The sequence below is a fragment of the Pipistrellus kuhlii genome, unplaced genomic scaffold, assembly GCF_014108245.1.
Source record: "Pipistrellus kuhlii isolate mPipKuh1 unplaced genomic scaffold, mPipKuh1.p scaffold_m20_p_21, whole genome shotgun sequence".
Taxonomy (NCBI): Eukaryota; Metazoa; Chordata; class Mammalia; order Chiroptera; family Vespertilionidae; genus Pipistrellus; species Pipistrellus kuhlii.
The window spans coordinates 2,041,967-2,065,288 of NW_023425520.1; the positions used below are offsets into that span (position 1 = coordinate 2,041,967).

At 47.6% G+C, this 23,322-nt stretch overlaps 1 long non-coding RNA gene across 1 annotated transcript; it reads left to right on the plus strand.

Moving 5' to 3' along the window:
• The first annotated feature begins 9,562 nt into the window (after nt 1-9,562).
• Nucleotides 9,563-21,413, plus strand: LOC123652866. Its single transcript, XR_006742405.1, has 3 exons — nt 9,563-9,574; nt 12,666-12,670; nt 21,088-21,413. It is a non-coding gene; the product is annotated as an uncharacterized LOC123652866 (long non-coding RNA).
• Nucleotides 21,414-23,322: the final 1,909 nt, after the last annotated feature.

The window sequence follows — 23,322 nt, forward strand, 5'->3', positions numbered from 1 at the left end:
ATGTTATCTATTGGGAATTTGAAGTTTAAACCAAAACAGACTCAAAGTTAGTGGTCTAGAAGGAAAATATCAGGAACTCCTACTGCTGAGGCCTTCAGAGTTGCTCTGGCTCCACCACTTACCAATGCCATCTTGTTCTGACTGAGATTTGCCTCAAATAACTTCCTCTTTTGCTCTGGGCAGTTGGAATTCAGTGCTTCTCAGATCTAGGATAACTAAGTATTACAAAGGAATTCTAGAGTTTTACCCAAGAAAATCTCACCAAGTGAAAAGGGTGACAATAAAAGTTCTAAATTTTATTCCTTGTGCTTTATCTTCTTGGAAATCTTTTGCCTTTATCCCTGTTCCAGAGCCACACCAGACTTCTGGGTGTTTGTTCTGTAGCTCTCTATTGCTCAAACCTAGGTTGGTTTTATAGCTTAGTTTACAACACAGATACATACAAGACTTCCACATCAGTTCATGTTGGAATACTTACGGCTATACTTCCTGCTGTAAACAACTAGAAAACTGAGAAAAATACTGTATATCAGGCATTCGTATGTCCCATCTTAATTTTGTACACTGGGCGATAAGTAGTTAAGGACTGTGGTCCCGAGGGAAAGAAAAAAAGATAAGGTGAGCTCTAAGATTGCTTCAACTTTCTGCCTGGAGACACTTTCTGGATGTCAGCTCACAGTGGTAACCCCAAATAGAACAGCAGCCTTTCAGAGTGGAGCTGAGAACAGAGTTTGGGAAGGCTAAGGGAATCAGAACTTCTGTAACAGTGTTCCAAAGACGAGAGAGCTGCCTGGGAAAAGAGCCTCAGAAGTCTACAAGGTAGTCCCCTTAAATCTGCTCTCAGTAATAAGCTACACATGCCTAGGGAGAAACTCTACAAGGCCAGGGTAAGGAGAATTCAGGGAAACACAGAACTGAACACAGTCTGGAAGATGTTTGAGTTCTGACCAGCAGGAGTGTAGGCTCCTCACTGAGCACTTACAGGGCTTGCAGTAGAAACTCCAGGGAGTATCTCTAAAGCCACTGTACTAAAGCTTAAAAAGAAGCTCTGGAAGGATTAAGCATATACATAAGGAACTTAACTGTCTGCCAGAATTAAGTGTAATAATACTAATATATTTAAAAATATTCAGCACACCAAATATAAAACATGATTTCTAGCATTTCATGAAAAATTACTAGACTATGAAGAAACAGAAGTATGAGATCCATAATCAGGAATAGCATCAGCTAATAGAAATAGCCACAGAAATGACAGAAATAATGAAATTAGTTGACTAGGACTTTTAAAACAACTAATACTCAAAAAGTCAAGGGAACATATAAGAAAAGAAAAAATATATTTAAAAAAGAAACAAATGAAACTTCTAGGAATTAAAAAAAATATAAAATGAAAAAAATCATTGGATGGAATTAATAAAAGTTTGGAGACTGGGAAAGAAGATTAGTGAACTTGAAGACATAACAATAGAAACTCAGTAAGGTGCATTTCCACTTTAAAGAGCTAGAAAAAAAATGAGTGAATAAGTCTAAAGTACCTAGAAGGAAAAATAAAGAGCAGAAATCGACAAAACAGATAATTGGCAAAAATAGAGGGGGGGAAAATCTTACAAAAACAACAACAATACAGAACAAAAACTTATTCTTTAAAAAGATAAATAAAATGTATAAACTCCTAGCTAGGCTGGTCTGAACAAATAAAAAGAGAAGTTATAAATTAACAATGTCAGGAATGCAAGAGAGATCTGCATTCGGCAAAACGGACTCATGTCCCTGCTTGATGCGTGGGCTGAGGCTGTGGTGAAGACATTGAAGATACTAGAGGTCTTTGTAGAGTGAGTTTAGATGGTCTTTGCCATCACGAGGAAGCAGGTTGAGTGTAAAAAGAATGGGCAGAAGTAGTGGGAAACAAGCTAAAGATGAGTAAACTGTATCTTGTGTCACCCTTGTAAAAGTATTAACTCACTTAGAAGACTCATTGAGTTATGTCACTATGAAGACTCATAGAGTTATGTCACATCTAAAGAACAACCATCTAAGCAGAGGTCAGATTGCTACTGCTATCTCTCCTAGTCTGCCAGGGGGACATAAGTATAGCTCATAGACTCTCTTCTTAACATCTCCTCTCCTCACCTATTCTCTAGGGCTCAGCAATTCCTCGAAACCTCTAACTCATCTACTCAAGAAAGTAATCTTACTCTTCATGTTTTCCTGTTTCCACAACATTGTTCTCTTCACTATCTCCCTTAATCTGGCCACGTCCTTCAGAAAAATGTGCTTCAAATACTTGACCCCTCTATTCTCCCATGCAAAATTCCCTAGGGAGTGTATTACATCTTCATTCTGACTGGTTTTTATTTCTGGAATTTAATTGTTTGGATTTTGTCCACATTTTTCTCTTAAAATAGAAATGAAGATGGAGGCTTTGATGGTAGTGTGATGGTGGGATAAATTTTTGAATCCTCACACAAACACATAATTCTGACATATTTGTGAAAGTCGGCTATTTAGCTTGGTATTATTTTGGCATGTATTTAAATGTTCTTGAACTCATAAATATTTTGTTAAATTTATGTTTTACAATTTGTGCTTATGGGAAAAATATAAAATTTGTAGAAGAAAAATTAGCATAGTTTATCATATACCTCAAAGATATGCAACCTTTTTACAAATTTTATTTCTAAGAAAAAATCTTAATAAAATCATTATGAAGTTATGCAAAAACAAGGATATTTCTACAACAATGATTACAAAAATATGTGTTCTAAAGAATCTGATATCCAAGTGGAAAAAGTTAAAAAAAAATAAATTATGGTATATACAACCTAAAACAATGTTATAAAATACTTCTTAATGGCAAGGCTTTAAAATGTCCAATAGGTTTTAATATGTAGTTCAATAATTATAGAAAACCACATAATTAAAAGATGTCATTTTTATTGAAGAATGTAGTTGATTCATATTGAGGAAAGACGGAGTCATCTGCAACAAACAGCATAATAGTCAGGTGACACAATTTTTCATCTTTGAGCTTTTCTATGTTTTTTTGACAGTGTATGTGTATATGAGTTAGGGAAACTCTTGGTTACCTATAAATTACAAAAACCCAACTTTAGTGGATCAATTAAAGAGATTCCCCCTCCACTAACTAGAAATCTCAAAATGAATGGATTCTAGTTCTGGCTCAGCATCTTGACAATGTCGGGGAAGACCAGCATCTTTGAGACTTTTGTCTTCTTCCTCACACTTGTCCCCTTGGCCACAAGTTGGCTGCTGAAGTTCTAATAGTCATGTCTGCATCCCAGGCAGAAAAAACAAATAAGGGGAAAGTGGACACATAACAGGCCATCACTTCAGTCCTATTGGCCAAAATTCAAATGTGTGCCCTCTGCCCCTCCTCAACTCCAAGGAATAATGGGAAGTCGAGTGTCTTAGCTTTTCCAGCCTCATAATTACAGGGAGAAATGTCCAAGAAAGCTTGGTTGAGCCAACCTTTGGTGTGTGTAATTTTGTATGTAATATGTCAGAATGCATTACTTTGATAATTAGATTAAATTTTTTAAAAAATAGATTACTAAAAATTAATAAATCACTTAAAATGGAGGCCAAGTAAATAATGTAGAATAAAGAATTTGATGATATGGATTGTTTGTTTATAATATTTTTTGTTTTTTTAAAATATATTTTATTGATTTTTTACAGAGAGGTAAGGAGAGGGATAGAGAACTAGAAACATTGATGAGAGAGAAACATGGACCAGCTGCCTCCTGCACACCCCCTACCGGGGATGTGCTCGGAACCAAGGTACATGCCCTTGATCGCAATCAAACCTGGGACCTTTCAGTCCGCAGGCTGATGCTCTATCCACTCAGCCAAACCGGTTTCGGCATTGCTTTTTTATTTAAATTAAAAAATGCCCAATTCTAGCCGAAACCGGTTAGTTCTACCAACAAAGATCTAGTTAGGGGCAGAGAAGCTTCTGGAGGAGACAGCACCTGAGCTGGAATTTAAAGGGTGGGCATAAGGAAGGACTCTCTGAGCTGGGCAATATCCCTGGAGAAAGCCCCAGAGATGGCAATGCAAATTTCATGTGTGGGTCAGTGCAGAGGTTGGGCAAACTTAAAATGAAGAGCCGGGAGTGCTACAGTGAACGTGAGCAGATTGTCAAACAGATATGAAAGCATTTTCATTTCAAGGTAAAGGGATGGCCACGTGTCCCTCCAGGGAGCTCTTACCCCATCCCTGTGACATCATTCTTGTGAACTCAGCATCTCTGCAGGCTCCTTCCTGTTATTTCCAAGAGCCTAGAAAACCAGAGAAATTCCAACCACTAGGCACCTGCCTGCACTTTCTGTCCTCTCAGGGGCTGCTCTGTCTCCTGGCCTCACACAGCTGCTTTGTCAACTCTGCCATTTGTTTTCTACCTCCCACCAGGAAGAAACCTGGCCACGACTTTAGGAGGCCACCTCAAGTGCCAGCCTCTGTCTGGGGTTTGTGCTTTGTGCTGTCCCTGGGATCTATTACAAGAATGCTTGGAGATAGTGATTTCAGGCAGTCCGACAACGTGAGATAAAAGGCAGGAATAGTATTGACCCAGGGAGGGATGGTGTCGATGTTATAGGGACAGGAGACTGTCATCAATGTGACTGCCTCCAGTGCTCCCAGTGCACCTTCATGATGGTCCCTTGCTCCATAATACATTCTGGGTGAGTACTGCACTTCGAGTTGCTCTCAGCTTGGTGAGGAAGCAGACACATATGTTGATATTGCAACATAAATAGTAATGGCTGGGGACGAGTTAATTCAGGGAACCAATGGGTGTGGTGATTCAGGAGAGCTGCCCTAGAGGAGGTAATGTCTATTGTGAGAAGTAAACGTTGAAAAACAGTGGTGATGAAATCAAAGAGACAGTAATTACCTGACATAGCTGCCAGGGACACAAATCATTGACCATTTGCTTCCTAGGGTTTGTCCTGCTTTGCCTCTAACTTTTGAACTTGTGTTAATAACCAAAATATAACTGAGTCAATTTGAAGATATAATTGGCTTTATTAAATGATTCATGAATCAGGCAGCATCTTATCTAGCAAGCAGAGAGATACTCCCAGGCTTGATAGAAAGAAGGGTTGGACAAGGAAGCCATCTGTAAGAGCAAAATGAAGTTTTATGGAAGGAAAGCAAGAGTTCAGGTGACTACAGCTTCTTATTGGCTGAGCTGTGGTGTTTCAGTTGGTTGGGATTGTTGCTGGGCAGGAGGAAAATCTTCCTCCTGTTGGGGTAGTAAAGTAGTTGCACTTCCTGTTTGGGAGTGCAAGGTACAAGGTACATCTCCTCCTGTTGGGGTCTGCAATTGACCTCTTCCTGTTTGGGTAACTGATGAGTGGCAGGCCATGAGAACTGTCTCTACAGGTTTCCCAACTCCAATTTTAGTTGAGGTTTCCTTGATTAATTTTCACATTAGTTGCTTCTTTTATACTTTGATGAGTGGAAAGAATATAAGAAATGGAGTCAGGAGACCTGGGCTGCTGTCCTAGCCCCTTGTGATTTATGACGTGACCTAGGTCAATCAATTCATCTCTGGATCACTGTTGCCTCTACTGTAATATGAAGGGTAATTGGACATTTGTCTTTGAATCCCTTTCTCCATTTGATGAATCCCTCATCTAAACATTTTTGGTCTAAAGTGGAGCTCACATCTCACCAAAGAACCTATCTATCTATATAAAAGCCTAAGCAACCATTATGATGGAATGACCAGAATGACCAGAACAACTGAAACAACTGGTTGCTATGACATGCTCTGACCACCAGGGGCAGATGCTCAACACAGGAGCTGCCTCCAGCCTGCAGGCCCCGATTGCTGATGGGGCCTGCTGGCCAACCTCCCAGTCCCTCCCCCTGGCCAGCAGGTTCTGATCACCCATTTAGGGCTGGGACCCTGGACTAAGTGGCAGTGGATACTGCCCCTTTCCAAGGGGGACTGAGGGTCGGCTCCCTCCTTGGGGTGGGCGGTCAACAACCCAGGCCCTTCCCTTGTCCCTCCCCTCGGCTGGCAGGCCCAGATCGCCTGATGGGGGCCGGCTGGCCAACCTCCTGATCCCTCCCCTCCCCCAGCCGGGCTCTGGGCTGGGATGGGGACCTAGGGGTGGGTGGTGGAGGATGTGGGTGAAAGAAGGAGGAGGCAGTGAACCTGGTTGCCAGCCAGGCCTAGGGACTCCACCCATGCACTGGACTTCTAGTGAGAAAATATACTTGTTTCCTGCCCTCCTTTTTATTTTTTTATTTTTATTTTTAAAAAATATTTTTACTGATTTTTTACATAGAGGAAGGGAGAGGGATATAGAGTTAGAAACATCGATGAGAGAGAAACATGGATCAGCTGCCTCCTGCTCACCCCCTACTGGAGATGTGCCTGCAGCCAATGTACATGCCATTGACCGGAATCAAACCTGGGACCCTTCAGTCCGCAGACTGACGCTCTATCCGCTGAGCCAAACCGGTTTCGGCCCTGCCCTCCTTTTTAGCTGGAGTGGAGACTGGTGGCATAGAATCTTCCAATCAGAATCTGAGTCAGAATCTGAGTCAAAAAAGCAAGGACAGCTAAAACCGGTTTGGCTCAGTGTATAGAGCGCCTGCCTGCAGACTCAGAGGTCCCGGGTTCGATTCCAGTCAAGGGCATGTACCTTGGTTGTGGGCACATCCCCAGTAGGAGGCAGCTGATCAGTGTTTCTCTCTCATCGATGTTTCAAACTCTCTATCCCTCTCTCTCCCTTCCTCTCTTTAAAAAATCAATAAAATATATTTAAAAACAAAAACAAAAAGCAAGACAATGGAGGCTCCTCCTGGGAGTATCACAAACAGGAAGTACAAGCCATGAAGTCCAGTGCCCCTTGAGAGTGGCAACAGTATTCCCCTGACCATGATGATGGGCTTTGCAGAGCTCCAGCCCCATTCTCCAACTCCCCCACTATCCTTTTAATATATTCCTTTCCTGCCTAGGGAAGCCCATGTCAGTTGCCATTGCTTGCAGCTACTAGTCAGTACCCTAACTGACACCAGCACTTGAACCAGATGCCTTCCAAGGTTCCTTCCAGCTCGGTGTTCTGTGATTCCAGAACTTGTCTTCTGACTGGCTGGGCCCTTAATGAATGCTAACTGACGAAATAGGCACATGTCTGTCTTAGACTTCCTCTTCCCCAGGCTTTTCCTGAGCTCACTTAGAGAGATCTAAGCCGCACCTGCAAAAAGGTAGCGGGAGCCACATCAGCAAGAAAGAGAAAGCACTGTCTCCAGGCATGGTGTTTTGCCAGGAGGAGGCAGGAGATGTGGGAGGCATGCTGTGTGTCCCTGAGGAGCTACAGTCTGATGAGCACAACGAGATGAGCACATTTTAAACGCTCAGTGCTAATGATGTGAAAGACACCTGGGCTCGGAGAATGGAGAATCCAGTGAACAGAACGAAAAAAGTCACGTAGGGTGTAGTTTGAGTGGGATTGAGATGAGCAGGAGGAAGTTCTTACTTGGTGGGGAACACGGCACCAGCAGGGGTGGGAGGGGTGGCAGAGAATGAGCGGGGAAAGTGTGCGGTATGGGGGAGTCACCCTGGGGCGGCAGGAACAGAGGTGAAGCCCCGTCTCCAGGGCTGTGATCGCACCGTGACTATGAGAACCAGCGCATTCCATATTTTATTTATGGGTCCAGAAAACAAAGAACAGGAACAGCAAAAAGGGAAACCGCTGGCCCAATTCAGAAGGAAATCATTCGGAGACTAAGCGGGGAGAATTCAATTTGATTCTGTAAGTACTCTGAGTGCTGTTGTGTGTCAGGCATTGTTCCAGAAACAAGCAAAACCTAGTTTGTTTTCATGGAATCTGTGTTCTCTTAGGGCCATGGATCTCTCTCTCTCTCTCTCTCTCTCTCTCTCTCTCTCTCACACACACACACACACACACACACACACACACACGCTCAGGTGGTGATGAATGTCTAGAGAAAATGAAGCAGAAGGAGGGAATGAATTGTATATGGGGAGGTCAGGTCACTATCTGAAAAGGTGATGTTTGAGCAGAAATGAAAGGAAGAGAGTTCTTTGGATATCTGAGAGAAGACTCTTCTACAGACAAAACAGCAAGGGCAAGGCCCTGAGGCACATTTGATGTGTTTGAGGAGTAAGAAGAAAGCTAGTGAGGCTGAAGCCAAAGGAGCCAGGGGAGAGAGATAGGGAGGAAGTCAGAGAAGGGGCGGGGGCTACATCCTGATAGGCCGTGGATAACAACCCACTTGGTGCACCAGAGTAAACATTATCCACTGCAACCCATCCTCCTCATCCCCCCCTGCGTTTGGGCGATTTACATCGGGAGCTGTACCTGGAATTGTAGACCTCCCAAGAGAGTGCTGGTGTGGAGAAAATGTGGCCCCACTTCTTCCATTTCCACTGAAGTCCTCCCCAGGGGGCCCCACTTCTCTGCTCTGTCACACCATCAGCTGGTCTGCTAATCCAGTGGTTGGCAAACACATTAGTCAACAGAGTCAAATAGCAACAGTACAACTATTGAAATTTCTTTTGAGAGCTGAAAACCGACTTCTGCACAATGGCCAAGAAGTTTCAATCGCACTGTATGTGGTATTTTGTGGAAGAGCCACATTCAAGGGGCCAAAGAGCCTCATGTGGCTCGTGAGCTGCAGTTTGCCGACCACTGTGCTAATGTCATGCCATCAGGAGTGAAGCTGGCTTGGTTCACGCTCCCTCTGGGCCTGTACTGGCTCTGACAACATGCAGGGGGGGCTGGGTTTCCAAGGGTGACAATAGAAGTGACTGGTGATGGTGTAAGGTCAGGCCTGTTTCTAACTGCCCGGGAAACGGCCAAGAGATTGCAATCTCAACCTTATGTTTGCATTTCCCCAGGCCAATTTGCCAATTTCCCCAGGCCACCTGGGTGTGGTTTCTGCCTATAAAAGCTTGTAACTAACCTCTGTTCAGGGCTCTCAAGCGGCAGTCTTTTTCTGGACTGCTGCTTGTGGGTCCCTGCGCAGCGCTTGGAATAAACCTCCTGCTCTTTGCATCAAGACTCGGGCTCTGCGTTTGATTTGGGGTCGCCGCTCATCCTTTGGACCGGGGGTCTTTCAGGCCTTACATTCTGGGGGCTCGTCCGGGATCGAGCGGCCCCCCCCTCAAGCCCAGAACCGATCTTGGAGGTAAGAAGGGGTACCCCGAAGTTGTCTGTCTTTGTCTTGTGTTCTGTTATCTGATCTGGTTCTGTGTGCGCACTTCTGTAATCTGATCTGGTTCTGAGTTCGCAGCCGTTCGGCAACTCGTGAGAGTGGCCGAACAGTGGTCGGTAGACGTGTCGGAGGGCCACAGGCTGCAACCCTGGGGGACGCCCCAAGGGTGCAGGAGAGCCAGGGGCGCCTGGCGGTCTCCTATCAGGTGTCGGGTTCGAGTCCCGGCAATCAGGTGTCGGGTTCGAGTCCCGGCAATCAGGTGTCGGGTTCGAGTCCCGGCAATCAGGTGTCGGGTTCGAGTCCCGGCAATCAGGTGTCGGGTTCGAGTCCCGGCGAAGATCGGATAGGTTTGGTTACTGAGACAGTGAGGCAGCCGCGACCGTCTGCCCCAATCGTGTGTTTGTGGAAGAGATTCAAGTGGAGACTCCTTGGCTCTGTCTGGGTTTGGAGTCTGGAGATTCCCTGGTTCTGGTCTGAGTGAGTGTTTTGTGAGTGTTGAGAGAGTGCGGCCGCAATCGAGTGTGTGGGAATTGGTAAAAGTGCAATGTTTTTGTTTTTACTCTTTTGGATTTGTTTTGGAATTATTTGTTGCCTAACAAATTGGGAAGAAAGAGAAAAATGGGGCAAGGAAACTCAAAGGAGAGTCACCTAAGTCCCCTTGAATGCATGGTTAAAAATTTTCCGGACTTCAAAAAACGAGGTGAAGGCTATGGTGTTTCGGTAGATGCCTTCACTCTCCGGAGACTGTGAATTGGAGTGGCCGACATTTGGGGTTGATTGGCCTTCAACAGGGACCCTAGACATGGGGCCCTACACGGGAGTCCGGCGGATAGTCTATAGGAGCCCTGGGCATCCGGACCAAATTCCATACACTGATATCTGGATTGATGTTCTTTTTGATAACCCCAAATGATTGAAGGAGTGTGGTTGTCTCCTTGACAAAGAAAAATTGGGAAAGAGACCTCCCAGGTCCATCTTACTCGCCCGGCCACAGGCGAGCAGAGAGAAAGAAAGAAACCTTTAATTTGTTTAAAGCTGAGTGCTCTGGTGGCAGCACCGCCTTCGTCACCTGGGACCCGTTTGCTCCCTGCCTCCATTCACCTCCAGGAGTTGAGTAGCTGGAGGCAGCAGATAAATTAAAAACTGGTTTCCCAAGTCATTGTAAGCAGCTCTTGAAATTCCCCGCCATGAGGCGGAAACTAGATGGTAATGGTAACAAGTTTATGTGAATGGTGGTGAATGGCCCTGAATGGCCAGGAGTCTTTAGGTAAAGAATGTGTTCATTTGCATTTGAATGCTGCTCCAGCAGCCCACAATGTTTAGTTTTTGTCATTGATACCAGCTAAGCAGAGTCTTATATTGTAGCTACTTAAGTATGAATTGTGATTGACCTATGATTTTCTGACATTGTCTTAAATCCTAGTAAACTGCCTCTGGTGTGGAGAGGTCTAGGGGAGGCCGGAGAGCGAAAGACTATTAGTTCTCCTACAAAGAGATTATTCAGTGCTTTGTTTGAACTTGCCAGCTTTAAAAGTTCAAAGTATAAATTGAATTAGGAAAAGTTAATTGCAGTAACTAGATGCCTAGAATATGGCAGGCTAAACTGTATTATATGTGTTTAGAATAAGCAGTAATGATTCTCATTTGTCAGATGAAGTATGTAATGCTTACACTTAAGAAATTATTCTAAGTCGGGTTTTCTGAAGTAATGTTTAATGTAACATGAAACTTTTGCATTTGATTTGTTTTGTTTTGCTTTTTTCATATGCCATTGTTAATTTGGGCTTGTACCTGCATCTTGTATTTTGTACATTCGGTTGTTTAAACTTTGGGAATCATTTTTGATTTCAGTCATGTGTATCTACTTTATAGGTTTAAGTAGACTTCATCACAAAGGTTTATAATTTATTTAGAATTATGTTAAAACAATGTGAAAACATGGTTTAACCCCCCATAACTGCTTGGACACTTTTCACCGTGTTCTATTAGGGGATTTAAAGACACAGTTAAAATTCTCCTGTGCCCCTTTTCAGTCTTATCAGAATCTGAGATCTTTATCTGTAGGAAGAATGTGGCAGTTTAAAATTCAAGCGGCTATTGGGAACAGAGTGCTAGACCTGCTCTCTCTTCCCTCTGCCTTTCCTAAATATTCTAAAATAATGGTTATAGATTTTTGAAGGACATAGGAAGAAGGTTTAAGAGCTAATGTAAAATAGTAAAAATTTTTATAAAAATTATACATGTGATGAGAAGGTAGGGAGCGACTGACAATCTATCTCCAGATTCTAGTGGCCGGCCTCAGAGGAGCCGCGCGTCGGCCCACCAATTTGGCTAAGGTAAGGGATGTCCTTCAGGGACCCACGGAGCCTCCCTCGGTCTTTCTTGAGCGACTAATGGAAGCATTCAGGCGGTACCCTGCGACCGAGGGGCAGCGGGCTTCGGTGGCTATGGCCTTTATTGGCCAATCTGCTTTATACTTTGCAGGACTTAGTTAAGGAGGCAGAGAAGGTGTAGACAGGAGAAGAATCTCACGCGCATCTTGGCAGCAGTGGTAGGTGATAAGGGAGAGGTAAGGGTAGAACCTGGGCGATCGCCTCCCACTCGACCGAGATCAATGTGCCTACTGTAAAGAAAAAGGACACTGGAAGAGAGAATGCCCAAGAAGGCAGAGGAAGGAGAAGGAAGCCAAGACCATTTTGGCCTTTCATGAGGACAGTGACTGAGGGGGACGGGGCTCGGAACCCCTCCCTGAGCCCAGGGTAACCATCCAAGTGGAGGGGAAACCAGTAGAATTTCTGGTGGACACAGGAGCACAATAAAAGCTCCCTTGGGGCCGATATCTAAGAAAACTTCTTGGGTCATTGGGGCCACCGGTAATGAGCAATACCCGTGGATGACTAACCGGACTGTAGATCTTGGGACTGGGACGGTCACCCACTCTTTCCTTGTGACCAAAGTCTCTTGTTGGACGAGGGGAGAGTCCAATTCGGGGCCCCCGTGACATTGAATCCTGCCTCTCTGCTACCAGAAGCAGACTTGGAAAAGAGAGAGATTCTGCATTCCTGTCAGAAGATATTGGCTGAAGAAACGGGGGCCAGGCGGGATCTCAGAGACACACCCCTACCCGGGTCCCCCCTCACTTGGTTCACAGATGGCAGCAGCTACCTCTCGGACAGGAAGAGGAGGGCAGGAACCGCGGTAGTCAGCACGGATGAGGTAATCTGGTCTAGCAGTCTGCCAGAAGGCACCTCAGCACAGAAGGCAGAACACAAGCCCTCAGGTTGGCTGAAGAGTCAACATCTACACTGACAGCAGAGGCCATACATGCCCCCAAAGAAGTTGCCCAGGGCACCAAAAGGGGACGTCTGAGGTGGCGGAAGGGAACAGGAAGGCAGATGTTGAAGCAAAACAGGCTGCCTTGGGACTAAACATCCTGCTGCTAGCAAAAGTCTCTTTGGACCCTCCTAAGTCCTTCTCTTACTCCCCAGAAGAGGAGGGGGAGATGGCCAGAAGTACGGGGTCTGAAAGGATAAGGCAGGTGAGAAGATAATCGTCCCTGAAGAAATGGCAACACCGCCTCACCCATCTGGGTCCAAAATCCGAAAGCTCACCTCCCTAGCCGAGAGAACTGTCGCTAGCTGCAAGGCATGCTGCAAGGCATGAAATTCCCACCCCTCGAAAGGGAAAGGGGAAATAGGCCGGGCAGCTATTGGGAAGTTGACTTTACGGAAGGAAGTCAAGCCGGCCCTGTAGTCTTTAGCGAAACGGCAACCACAGTAGCCAAGATTGAAGACATCTTTCCCCGGTTTGGAGTTCCAGAGGTAATTGGTTCAGATAATGGGCTGGCATTCATCGCCCAGGTAAGTCAGGGAATTGCCAAGGTGCTGGGGATTAATTGAAAATTGCATTGTTCATGTAGACCCCAAAGTTCAGGACAGGTAGAAAGGATGAATAGAACGTTAAAAGAGGCTATGACTAAATTATCCTTAGAAACTGGCGTGACAGACTGGACAGTCCTCCTTCCCTTTGCCCTATTCCGTGCCCGGAATATGCCCGGGCCCCTGGGAGTAACCCCTTTTGAAATCCTTTTCGGGGCCCCACCACCACTCACTGTTGACCCGTGGACAGAAACTCACGCCCCTCAATCCCTGCTCGCTAGGTTGAAGGCGTTGGAGACGGTCCAAAAGGACGTGTGGGTCCCTTTGGCTGACCACACCAGTTCCAGGTTGGGGACTTTGTCTACAGCCAACTTGGAACCCCGGTGGAAGGGACACCCACCGCCATCAAGGTAGACGGCATCGCCTCCTGGATCCATGCCTCTCATGCCAAACCTGCACCACCGCCTGACGATGGATGGACTGTGATAGACACTCTTTGGGGATGGTGGCTGCCACTGACTCCTACTCGCGGCGGGTCTTGATGATGCCCCGCCCAATCAGTTCCCCTTTTATGGGAGAACAAGGAGTGAGGCCCGGCGGTGTGGAGGGGCTGAGGTTTTCTTTTGTAAGAGCTGGTTTCAATAACCCTAGCTGTCTTGCTGGGGCTAGGGGTAACCGCCGGGGTGGGGACTGGGACAGCAGCTTTAATCCAAACCCCACAGTATAGAAGGGCTCAGAGTGGCAATACGAGCCATTGAACAATCCATCACTATCCCTGACCTCGCTGTCTGAGGTAGTAAGGACGGTGGCCTGTGTGCAGCTTTGAAAGAGGAGTGTTGTTTTTATAGATCATTCAGGCATGGTGAAGGACTCTATGGCCAAACTGAGAGAGAGACTAGACAGGAGGCAAAGAGATAGAGAAGCTCAACAGGGGTGGTTTGAAAATTGGTTTAATCGTTCCCCGTGGCTCACCACCCTAATCTCCACCTCATGGGGCCTTTGATTACTTCTAACCCTCTGGCCCTGTATCGTAACTGGGCAAGGGGAAACAGAATATGAGTTCCAGGGTTGAAACTCAGTCCTGAGAAGAGGAGGGAATGTAAGGTCAGGCCTGTTTCTAACTGCCCGGGAAACGGCCAAGAGATTGCAATCTCAACCTTATGTTTGCATTTCCCCAGGCCAATTTGCCAATTTCCCCAGGCCACCTGGGTGTGGTTTCTGCCTATAAAAGCTTGTAACTAACCTCTGTTCAGGGCTCTCAAGCGGCAGTCTTTTTCTGGACTGCTGCTTGTGGGTCCCTGCGCAGCGCTTGGAATAAACCTCCTGCTCTTTGCATCAAGACTCGGGCTCTGCGTTTGATTTGGGGTCGCCGCTCATCCTTTGGACCGGGGGTCTTTCAGGCCTTACAATGGTACCTCTAGGAACTCTTGTTCCGAATGCCTATTTGGGCCATGTCAGCCATCGCCACGGGCACATAGCACTGAAGCTCTGAGATTCTCTCCTTTCTCTCTTTAAGGATACCCACCAGGGTTATGGCTCCCTATCTGCCCAAAGGGTGGTGGACCCCTTGCCTGTAACCCTAGTTTTCTCAACAACCAATACTATGAGGATCTACTCTTCTTCAGCATCTTCTAATAATCGTTCCCATCCTCTGGGGGCTTCTTCCTTTGCATCGCTATTAAACACCCACAGGAAGAAGACACAGTCTAGTGTGGTTGTTGCTAGGTGATCTAAAAGTGGGGGGGATCTTTGGGGTTTTTACAAGATCAGAGCAGGGCAGAATTGCACAGAAATGGAAAGGACAGGTTTGGGAGCAGAGATGCCTGTTTGGAGCCTGGCTAATCTTAGGCCGACAGGAAAGCCAGCTGCCTCTAGGAAGCCCTGTGTTAGCTGAGCTCCAAGTGGCAGCCCACAGGAGTGGCTCAGGATGTCCTTGAAGTAGGGGCTCACAGCAGCTAGAGGGGGAGTCTCTGACTCTTCAGTCGCCCCACCTCGCCAGGGCTCTGAAGTCTCTCAGTGGCATCATGCCCTTCCTTGCGTGCTTCCACTCTCAGTGCCCTGAGACTGACCTGAGGGGCCAGGCAGTGGATGCTCCAGCCCCTGGGCTCTGAGCCAGACAGCCTGGCTTCCACCCGGCTGTGTAGGTTTCTAGCCTGAGACCTTGGGCGAGTGACTCAGCATCTCTGTGCCTCCATCTCATTATCTGCAAAGTGGGATAGTGACAGCCCCTACTTTCAAGGCTGTTGTAAGGTTTATATGGGTAAATACAGGTAAAGCTCTTTGAATCACTGATGCACAAAAAGCAGCCAGCACTTCTATTGATGTAACTAACTCCAAAGCATTTGCTGGCTCAAGGTCCGGTGAAGTCTCCCAGGCCTTTGCCTGTCTCTATCTAGAGTCCCCCAGCATGAACGATATGTGCAGATATAGGTACTGTCTCTTTTTAATGAATGAAGAAATGAATGAACAAGCACAGGGAACCTCAGATTGTTAAACAAATAGATAAGCTCTCTTTCATAGCCACCTCCTTGGGGCTATAGCTTCTTTTTGCCTATATAGAGAAGAATCTGGAATAGGAAAGTTAGGGTGAGGGAGCGTGCAGAAAAATGGTCTTATGCAAACTGAGACCTCTCCTCCCTTGGTTAATACACACACTTGACTTCACATTAGACCACCACAAAGGAGATTTAAAAATGAGCAGGATATACCCGGCTGGTATGGCTCAGTGGTTGAATGTTGACCTATGAGCCAGAAGGATCCTGATCAAGGGTATATGCACGGGTTGCAGGCTCGATACCCAGCAGGGGTGTGCAGGAGGCAGCCGATCAATGATTTTCTCTCATTTTTGTTGAAATTGTTGTACATCAACAATCAATCTCTTTTGCCCTCTCCCTTTCTCTCTAAAATCAATAAAAAAGTTAACAAGATTTGATTTTTTCTGCCCTCAAGGGACTTACAATTTTCATCGTTGTTGTTAAGCCTCACCTGAGGATATATTTTCCATTGATTTCTTTTTAGAGAGAGTGGAAGGGAGAGGAGAGACAGAGATAGAAACATCGATGGGAGACACATTGGTTGGCTGCCTCCTGCACCACACCCTGACTGGGGCAGGGCATCGAGCCTGCAGCCGAGGTATGTGCCCTTGTCCAGAACTGAACTCTAGATCTTCAGTTTGAGGACTGATGCGCTATCCACTGAGTTAAACTCGCCAAAGCTTGGAACTTACACTCTTATTAAAAGATAAGATAAAAAAATGAGATGCTGAATCCAGTGAGAGGTTAGAGAGAAGGGGAATGTGGATGAGGGTTAGAGTGTGCTGGGAGGCCGTCTTCACTACAGAGACAGGTCCATTTGAGCAGGTGGGAGGGAGAGCATTTCAGGGGATCGCAGGCACCAAGGCAAGGATGGGCATAGGATCCATCCATAAAGAGAGCCAGGGAAGCAAGTTTACATCCCGGGAGGGTCCCAATCTCAAAGAATCTGCGTCATTTACCTTCAATTCTACAGGCTTTCCTCTGTGTTTGGGATAGCAAGTCTGTGTCTCTAGGGTAATAGAAAACTCTTGACAGCCCTCCATTCGTAAGCCTTGTGTAAAGGACAAGTCCAACTCACAGCGATCAAGGCAGTATTTTTTAAAACAAATAGCTCATTTACATAACAGAATACTATGCAGGGGAGACAATAGGGGAGGACCTGGAGATTATTATACAAAGTGGAATAGGCCAGTCAGAGAAAGGCAAATAGTGCATGACCTCACTTATATGTGGAGTCTAATGAACAAAATAAACTGATGAATGGAATAGAACCAGTGGCATGGATTATAGAACCATTCCAAAGTAGACTGAGGAATCTCAGAGGGAAGGAGAGAGGGGAGAATGAGAAGAGATTAACCGAAAAACGTATAGGCACATACACATTGCCCATGGACACAGGCAATAGGGTGGTGAAGGCCTAGGGCGGGGCGGGACATCTGTAATACTCTCAGCAATAGAGATAGAAAAAATAAAAGTCCTTGCTGATTGACAAAAATAATTAAGTCCCCTGCTCATTGACAATAATAATAATAATAATAATAATAAAAAACAACCCTAGATACCTCATTCAATGGCACTAAAGATGGTGTTCCTGTACGTGTCTTACCTATGGAGTCAGGAGATCGAAGGGGAGAAGGTCTATATCACGCTGCTGAGCTGGTGAGTGTCAGCATGGAGGTCTGGACCCCATGGCTTTTCCCACAGGGGGACTCCAAGTCCACTTGCTGCAGGAGGAAGGGAGGGCCTTTAGGGGTGCTTGCTCTCCATATAGATGGGGAGCCCTTGAACATCATCCCCAGGACCGCCTCCCACACATCTCCCATCCCAGATCCCTTCTTCTCTGTGCTGCAGAAGATTTCAGGCCCAGGGACCCAGATACATGGGACTATAGGGTGGAGGACTCATGCAGAAGGGGCTGTGTGGTGATGACAACAGAGGGTGAGGGCAGGGAGCACTGGCTGGGTCAGGAGAAATGGCTTCTTGTCCTGAATCTGTCATCCGAGTTCCTGAGCACCAGTTCTCTCATCCGTGAAAGGCTTGCACTAAACGTTAGTGACTAAAGGGTTCTCACTCTCTCTATGATCTCTTTTTACCCTAGAGTTTAATGGAAGGTGAAGCTGTCAGTGACATTGTGGCATTCCTCTTCTCTGCTCCACGTTCTCAGTATCAGCGGACACTCCTTTGTCCGAGGGGGAGACGGGAGGCTTACTCCTAGCTTCTGGTCCTTACCCTTCCTTTTCATCCCTCCTGTGTCACCAGCCTGAATTGCCTGGATGTACCAGCAGCTGTCCAATCAGCAGCCAAAAACCTCCTTCCTGCGCTAATGCATTTGCTTTCCCGGTGCGGATTGCAGGAAACCAGATTGGCTTGGCATGCTCTCAGGTTCAGGGGGGAGCTGGGGGGAGGGGGGTATTAGCAGAATTGCCGGGTGGTGTTTGGTGTGAGAAGGGTGGGTGCTTTGAAGGAAGTGTGTGTGGGGTTAGTGCCTGGCAGAGCTTCCTCACAGCTTGGAGGCCCCTGGAGGCAGAGGTACGGCCCCCCTTATTCCTGGAGCTCAGGCACAGATGGCCCTGTCGGCCCTTGAATGGGGCAGGGTTCTCACTCCCGATAATCTGGGGAGGGATCTCTAGAGGCCTCTGCCCAGCCATCCTGCCTGAGACATTGTTTAGTATAGAAGGTGGCAGGAGGTGGGGGGAGTTGGGGAGAGAAGGACCAGATGGGCCACAGCCTTTCCGCCTAGAGGTGTAAACTCCATTTCCACCTTAGTCATATGGGGGTGGGGTGGGGGGAGAAAGAGACACCTCTTTGTGAGGAGCTGTTTGTTTGGCAATTAAGCCGGGTGCCTGGAGAGCACTCAAGATTTAACGCCAGAGTGTGGCAGCCGGTCTGTTGCTGAAGTCTTTGTGGGGTGGGGTGGGGTGGGGTGGGGTGAGGTGGAGAGGGGTCCTTACAGGCCGGATGGCTTGAGATCCCAGATGCTGGACACCAGGACACCGGGGTGGGATAGCAACTGGAAGTGAGAGGGCCATTTGGAAGGCATTTCTTGGAAGGAAAGACGGTGCCCAGAGAGAACAAAGGAAGCAGTCCCCTTGACCTGTGTCTGGGCCCCCGGCTTTAGGGAGTGAGTGCTCCAGAGCGTATGGTCCAGAGAAGCCTCTGGCTGAGATGGGCATGCTGCTCTTTGCAGCTACTCCCCTCCTGAGGTTGCTCCCCTGAGCCTTTGCTTCCTGAGACTGTCTTTCCCTCCACAGGGAGGCTGCTCCTGTGCCTCTTCTGAACCTCTTGGGACAGGAAGTGGAGAGCAGAACAAGAAGTCCCCATCGCCAACAGGGTTGTCACTTCACGCTGGTGTGGTGCCTCAGGAACCAAATGGGCTGGAGAGCGAGGCCGTGTGGACAGGAAGGCAGCACGGGGGCTTCTGCCTGTGCAACCCAACCGGGCACCTGTCCTGCGCTTTCAGGAGACTCCCATCCCGGGCTGTCAGGGAGGTGGCTACAGGCAAGGAGGAGCGCAGGCAGGCAGGGGGGCTGTGGGGTAGAGAACCAATTGGATCTGAGTTTGAATCTTTCTCCCTAGCTCAGCAACCTTAAGCAAGCTGCTTAAGCCTTGAGCCACCGAGTTTTGAGAACAATGACAATCATTTAACCCCCCCCCCCCATCTGAAGATTAAATGAGGGAATGCAGGTAAATGTACCATTGTGTTATTTGCTCACGGGCCTTGGGAGGATAAGGTTGGACAACACTGCCGGTGCTGGGGGTGGAATTCCAGCTTGGAGTAAAGCAGGGGAAAAAGGAAAGCCACTGTTATCTTTCGAGATCCCTCCCCTCTATGGGTTCAGCGGGTGGGAGAGATGGTGGGATGGGAAGCAGTGTTCTCAGCCAGGCCCAACGCTGGCAACTTCAAGGTGAATCATTTCCCCGTTTCTCTAATTCACGGGCACAGTCCGTGCTTTCGTCAGAGTGAATACATCCTGTTTCCCTGTGACACTGTTTTTCAAACGCACATACATGCTGTTGCGATGATCAAAATGTGGATTTGTTTCAAAGCATCACGGAATTCACGGTGGCTTTTTGGTTTGGTGCATTTCTTGAATAAGAGAGACTATTTGGTGGGGATACTGGAAGGATTGGTACCACTAATGGGTGGGTGGGAACCTCTGCAGAAGGGTAGGGCTTCTTGATGGAGACAAGATGCAGCACATCTGAGGAGAGGGGCCGGGAGCCAGGGCCTGGGCCTGAGGGTGGGGGGAGGCTGTTGGCTGGCCCTGATGAGACACGGAGCTGCACACCCCCCCCCCCACCCCAGGCCTTCACCATTGTGTGGACTGTGTCCATGGGTTATGTATATGTGCATACAAATTCTTTGGATGATCTCTTCCCACCCACCCGCCCTCCCCCCTGCCTTCCCTCTGAAGTTCAAAAGTCTGTTCCATGCTTATATGTTTCTGGATCTATTTTGTCCATCTGTTTATTTTGTTCATTAGATTCCACATATGAGTGAGATCATGTGATACTTATCTTTCTCTGACTGGCTTATTTCACTTAGCATAATGCTCTCCAGGCCCATCCATGCTATTGCAAATGGTAAGAGTTCTTTCTTTCTTTTTTTAATTTTTAATTTAATTAAAATTTTTTCCCCCAGCTCTGTAGTATTCCATCATGTAAATGGTAAATGTGCTATGAACATAGGGGTGCATAAATTCTTTCTGATTGGTGTATCTGATTTCTTAGGATATGTTCCTAGAAGTGGGATCACTGGGTCAAATGGGAGTTCCATTTTTTTTTTTAATTTTTTTTTTGAGGAAACTCCATACTGTTCTCCACAGTGGCTGCACCAGTCTGCATTCCCACCAGCAGTGCACGAGGGTTCCTTTTTCTCCACATCCTCGCTAGCACGTGCCGCTTGTTGATTTGTTGATGACAGCCATTCTGACGGGTGTGAGGTGGGTCCTTGAAAATGTGAGATGAATAACCAAAAGATGGCATCCTCTGTCTTTTCCTTCTTGTACTGTGTTTGGCCCACAGTTCCCTAGATAAGTTGCCCAGAAATGCAGGTCTAAACTTAGAGGGCTTAATTAAGAAGAACAACAGCCTCTTCTGTTTATAGTCTCTCTAAGAAGCAGGGAAGGGGAGGGATCCCATATTTAGCCCTGGCCTCTCTTCCTTGAAGGAAGGCACTGCACAGTTGTCAGCGGGTTTTCTGGCTCCTTCTCTGTCGTTTGCTTGACTGTACTGGTCCTGGGTGCTCAAGGCCTGGGTTAAACATCCCTCCGGCCATCAGGGGCCTGTGAGGCTGCCGGGGGTAAAGGAGCATCAGAGCAGCCATTGGCTGAGGTTTGGGACTGGCATTCACCTCTGACACAAAGTAGGGGCTCACTCACCATCTGTGCTGAGTGAGGGAATGAATGAATGAATGAATGAATGAATGACAGTCCATGGCTTGCCCTGTAAAGTCCCAGCTGAGAGGTTTGCCACGCAGAAGCAAGACACGGAATCCTGGCGATTAAAAGGGAGGAGGTTTTAATCTGCGCTACCGGGTGAAGCTCACTGGTCCGAGGGTGGGCCAGGGAAGTTCGCGCCAAAAGGTGGCCTAGGTACTTCTTTTATACAGCTGTTTAGTGAGGGGAGGGCGGAGGGCATGAGAGATGTGGAATTCCTGCCTAGGGCTAAGGGTCTAGGAAGGCCCTAGGAAGGCGCCAGCTAGTCAGCTATCTTTGTCACCATCCACCTTGCAGATGCTTGTATCAGCTCTAGGCTTTCCCCCAGCCTCGACCTAACATGCCCTACCTGGGCAACTGCTAGGGCCTTTGCAGTGATCTCTCCTTCTCTTGCTGCCTGGTCACCCAGGCCCCAGGCAGAGCCAGTCTGAGGTCAGGAGCTCTACTCAGCCCTCTTCCCCGGGGGAGTGAGAACGCAGACACAGAGGGTTGGGAGCAGTACCGTCCACTGTACTGCCTGATCCTCAGCCCTGAACCTCAGCCTTGCTCCTGATATCGGGAAGGGGGGTGGGGGGAGGGGCACCTTTGTTTCTGAGATGGGGCTGCCAGAATCCCAGGCATGAAGCCTGTCCCTCCCCCACCCCAATCAATCTGCGGCTCCTTTCTCACCAGAGTTCAGTTTTAAAAAAGGTGGCAAACCATTCACATCACTAACACTAAGGTGATAACAACTTGGAGTGGGCCTCCTGGGAATGCTGGCATTTCACAGTGTGCTTAGGGCCCCTCATGTTCTGCAGAGAGGCAGCTTCTGTGAACAAGGGGAGGTGGACTGATTTTTAAAAAGTTGAATTAGATAAACCAGCCAGAGTATAAAAGAGTGCAAAGTATCCCATACATTCTTTTTTTTTTTAATTGATTTTTTACAGAGAGTAAGGGAGAGGGATAGAGAGCTAGAAACATCGACAAGAGAGGAAATCGACCAGCTGCCTCCTGCACACCCCCTACAGGGGATGTGCCCACAACCAATGTACATGCCCTTGACTGGAATTGAACCTGGGACCCTTCAGTCCGCAGACCAATGCTCTATCCACTGAGCTAAACCGGTTTCGGCTATCCCATACATTCTTTATAAGAATTTCCTGAGACAGGTACTATTAGTGGCACCATTTTACAGATGAAAAAACAAAGGCCCAGAGAAGTGAAGTGTCTTGCCTTAGGTTCTGAGCTATTAGGGAGCAGAACCAGGAAGCAAACCCAGGAGCTATGATGCCAGCATCTCCCCACTTCCCACCATCCAGCCTCTCCCTCTCACATTCGTAAAGTAATTCTGTCCCACGTACAGATCGGAATGGGACTGTGTGATGTTACCTGGCACTAAGGAGGGCACGAGCGATGGGCGAGGGCTGAGGGATTGCCCTGTGGGCAGCACCACACCTGTGGCCAGCACACTGCCCAGCTCCAGCATGTGTGGCCTGGGAATGGAGGAGGAGGGGAGGCAGATGATAGACAGCTGAGCAAACTTTCCCTCAGCTCTCATCCCCCCTCCCGCCCCCCAGTTTCTGTAGCATTCAGATTTGCCAGCCCTCATAACCACGTGAGCCAATTCCTTCACACACACACACACACACACACACACACACACACACACCCTATTGGTTCTGCTTTGGTGTCTTATTACCCTTACTAGACATGGTTCTAAACTCTTCATATGTATTAAGCCATTTAATTTTTATTCCAGCCATATGAAGTGAGTATTACCGTTGTCCCTCTTTCACAGTGGGTGGTGCTGAGGCACAGAAAGGTTAGGCAAGTTGTTCAATGTCACACAGCTAGTGGGCCCCTCCAGGGCCTGCTTTCTGGACCTTTGGCTGTGCTGCCTCCAGGGTGCAAGCCCACAGACCTGGGCATGAAATGAGCGCCCACCCAGAGACCAGAGGCCGCACAGTCTCCCAGGAGAGGGCACTAGTCAACCAGTCACCTCAGCCACAGGGGACGTGCTCACTGCTGGGAACGGTCCCTGCGGTGTTGAGCCTCTTCTGCTCAAGGTGAATCAACTGAGACCTGGCTGCTGCCACCACACCCTGCTGCACCCTGGCTCAGGATGGCGGGGATGGCGCTGTGCGTGGACGCTGGCATTCAGGGGCTATGGAGTGACAAGGAGGTGGGCGGCCCAACAAGCAACCAAAGAGTCACCTCCCAACTGGTGGAGCTGGTGGAGGTTTACATAATCTCAAAAAAACGAGGCGCTTC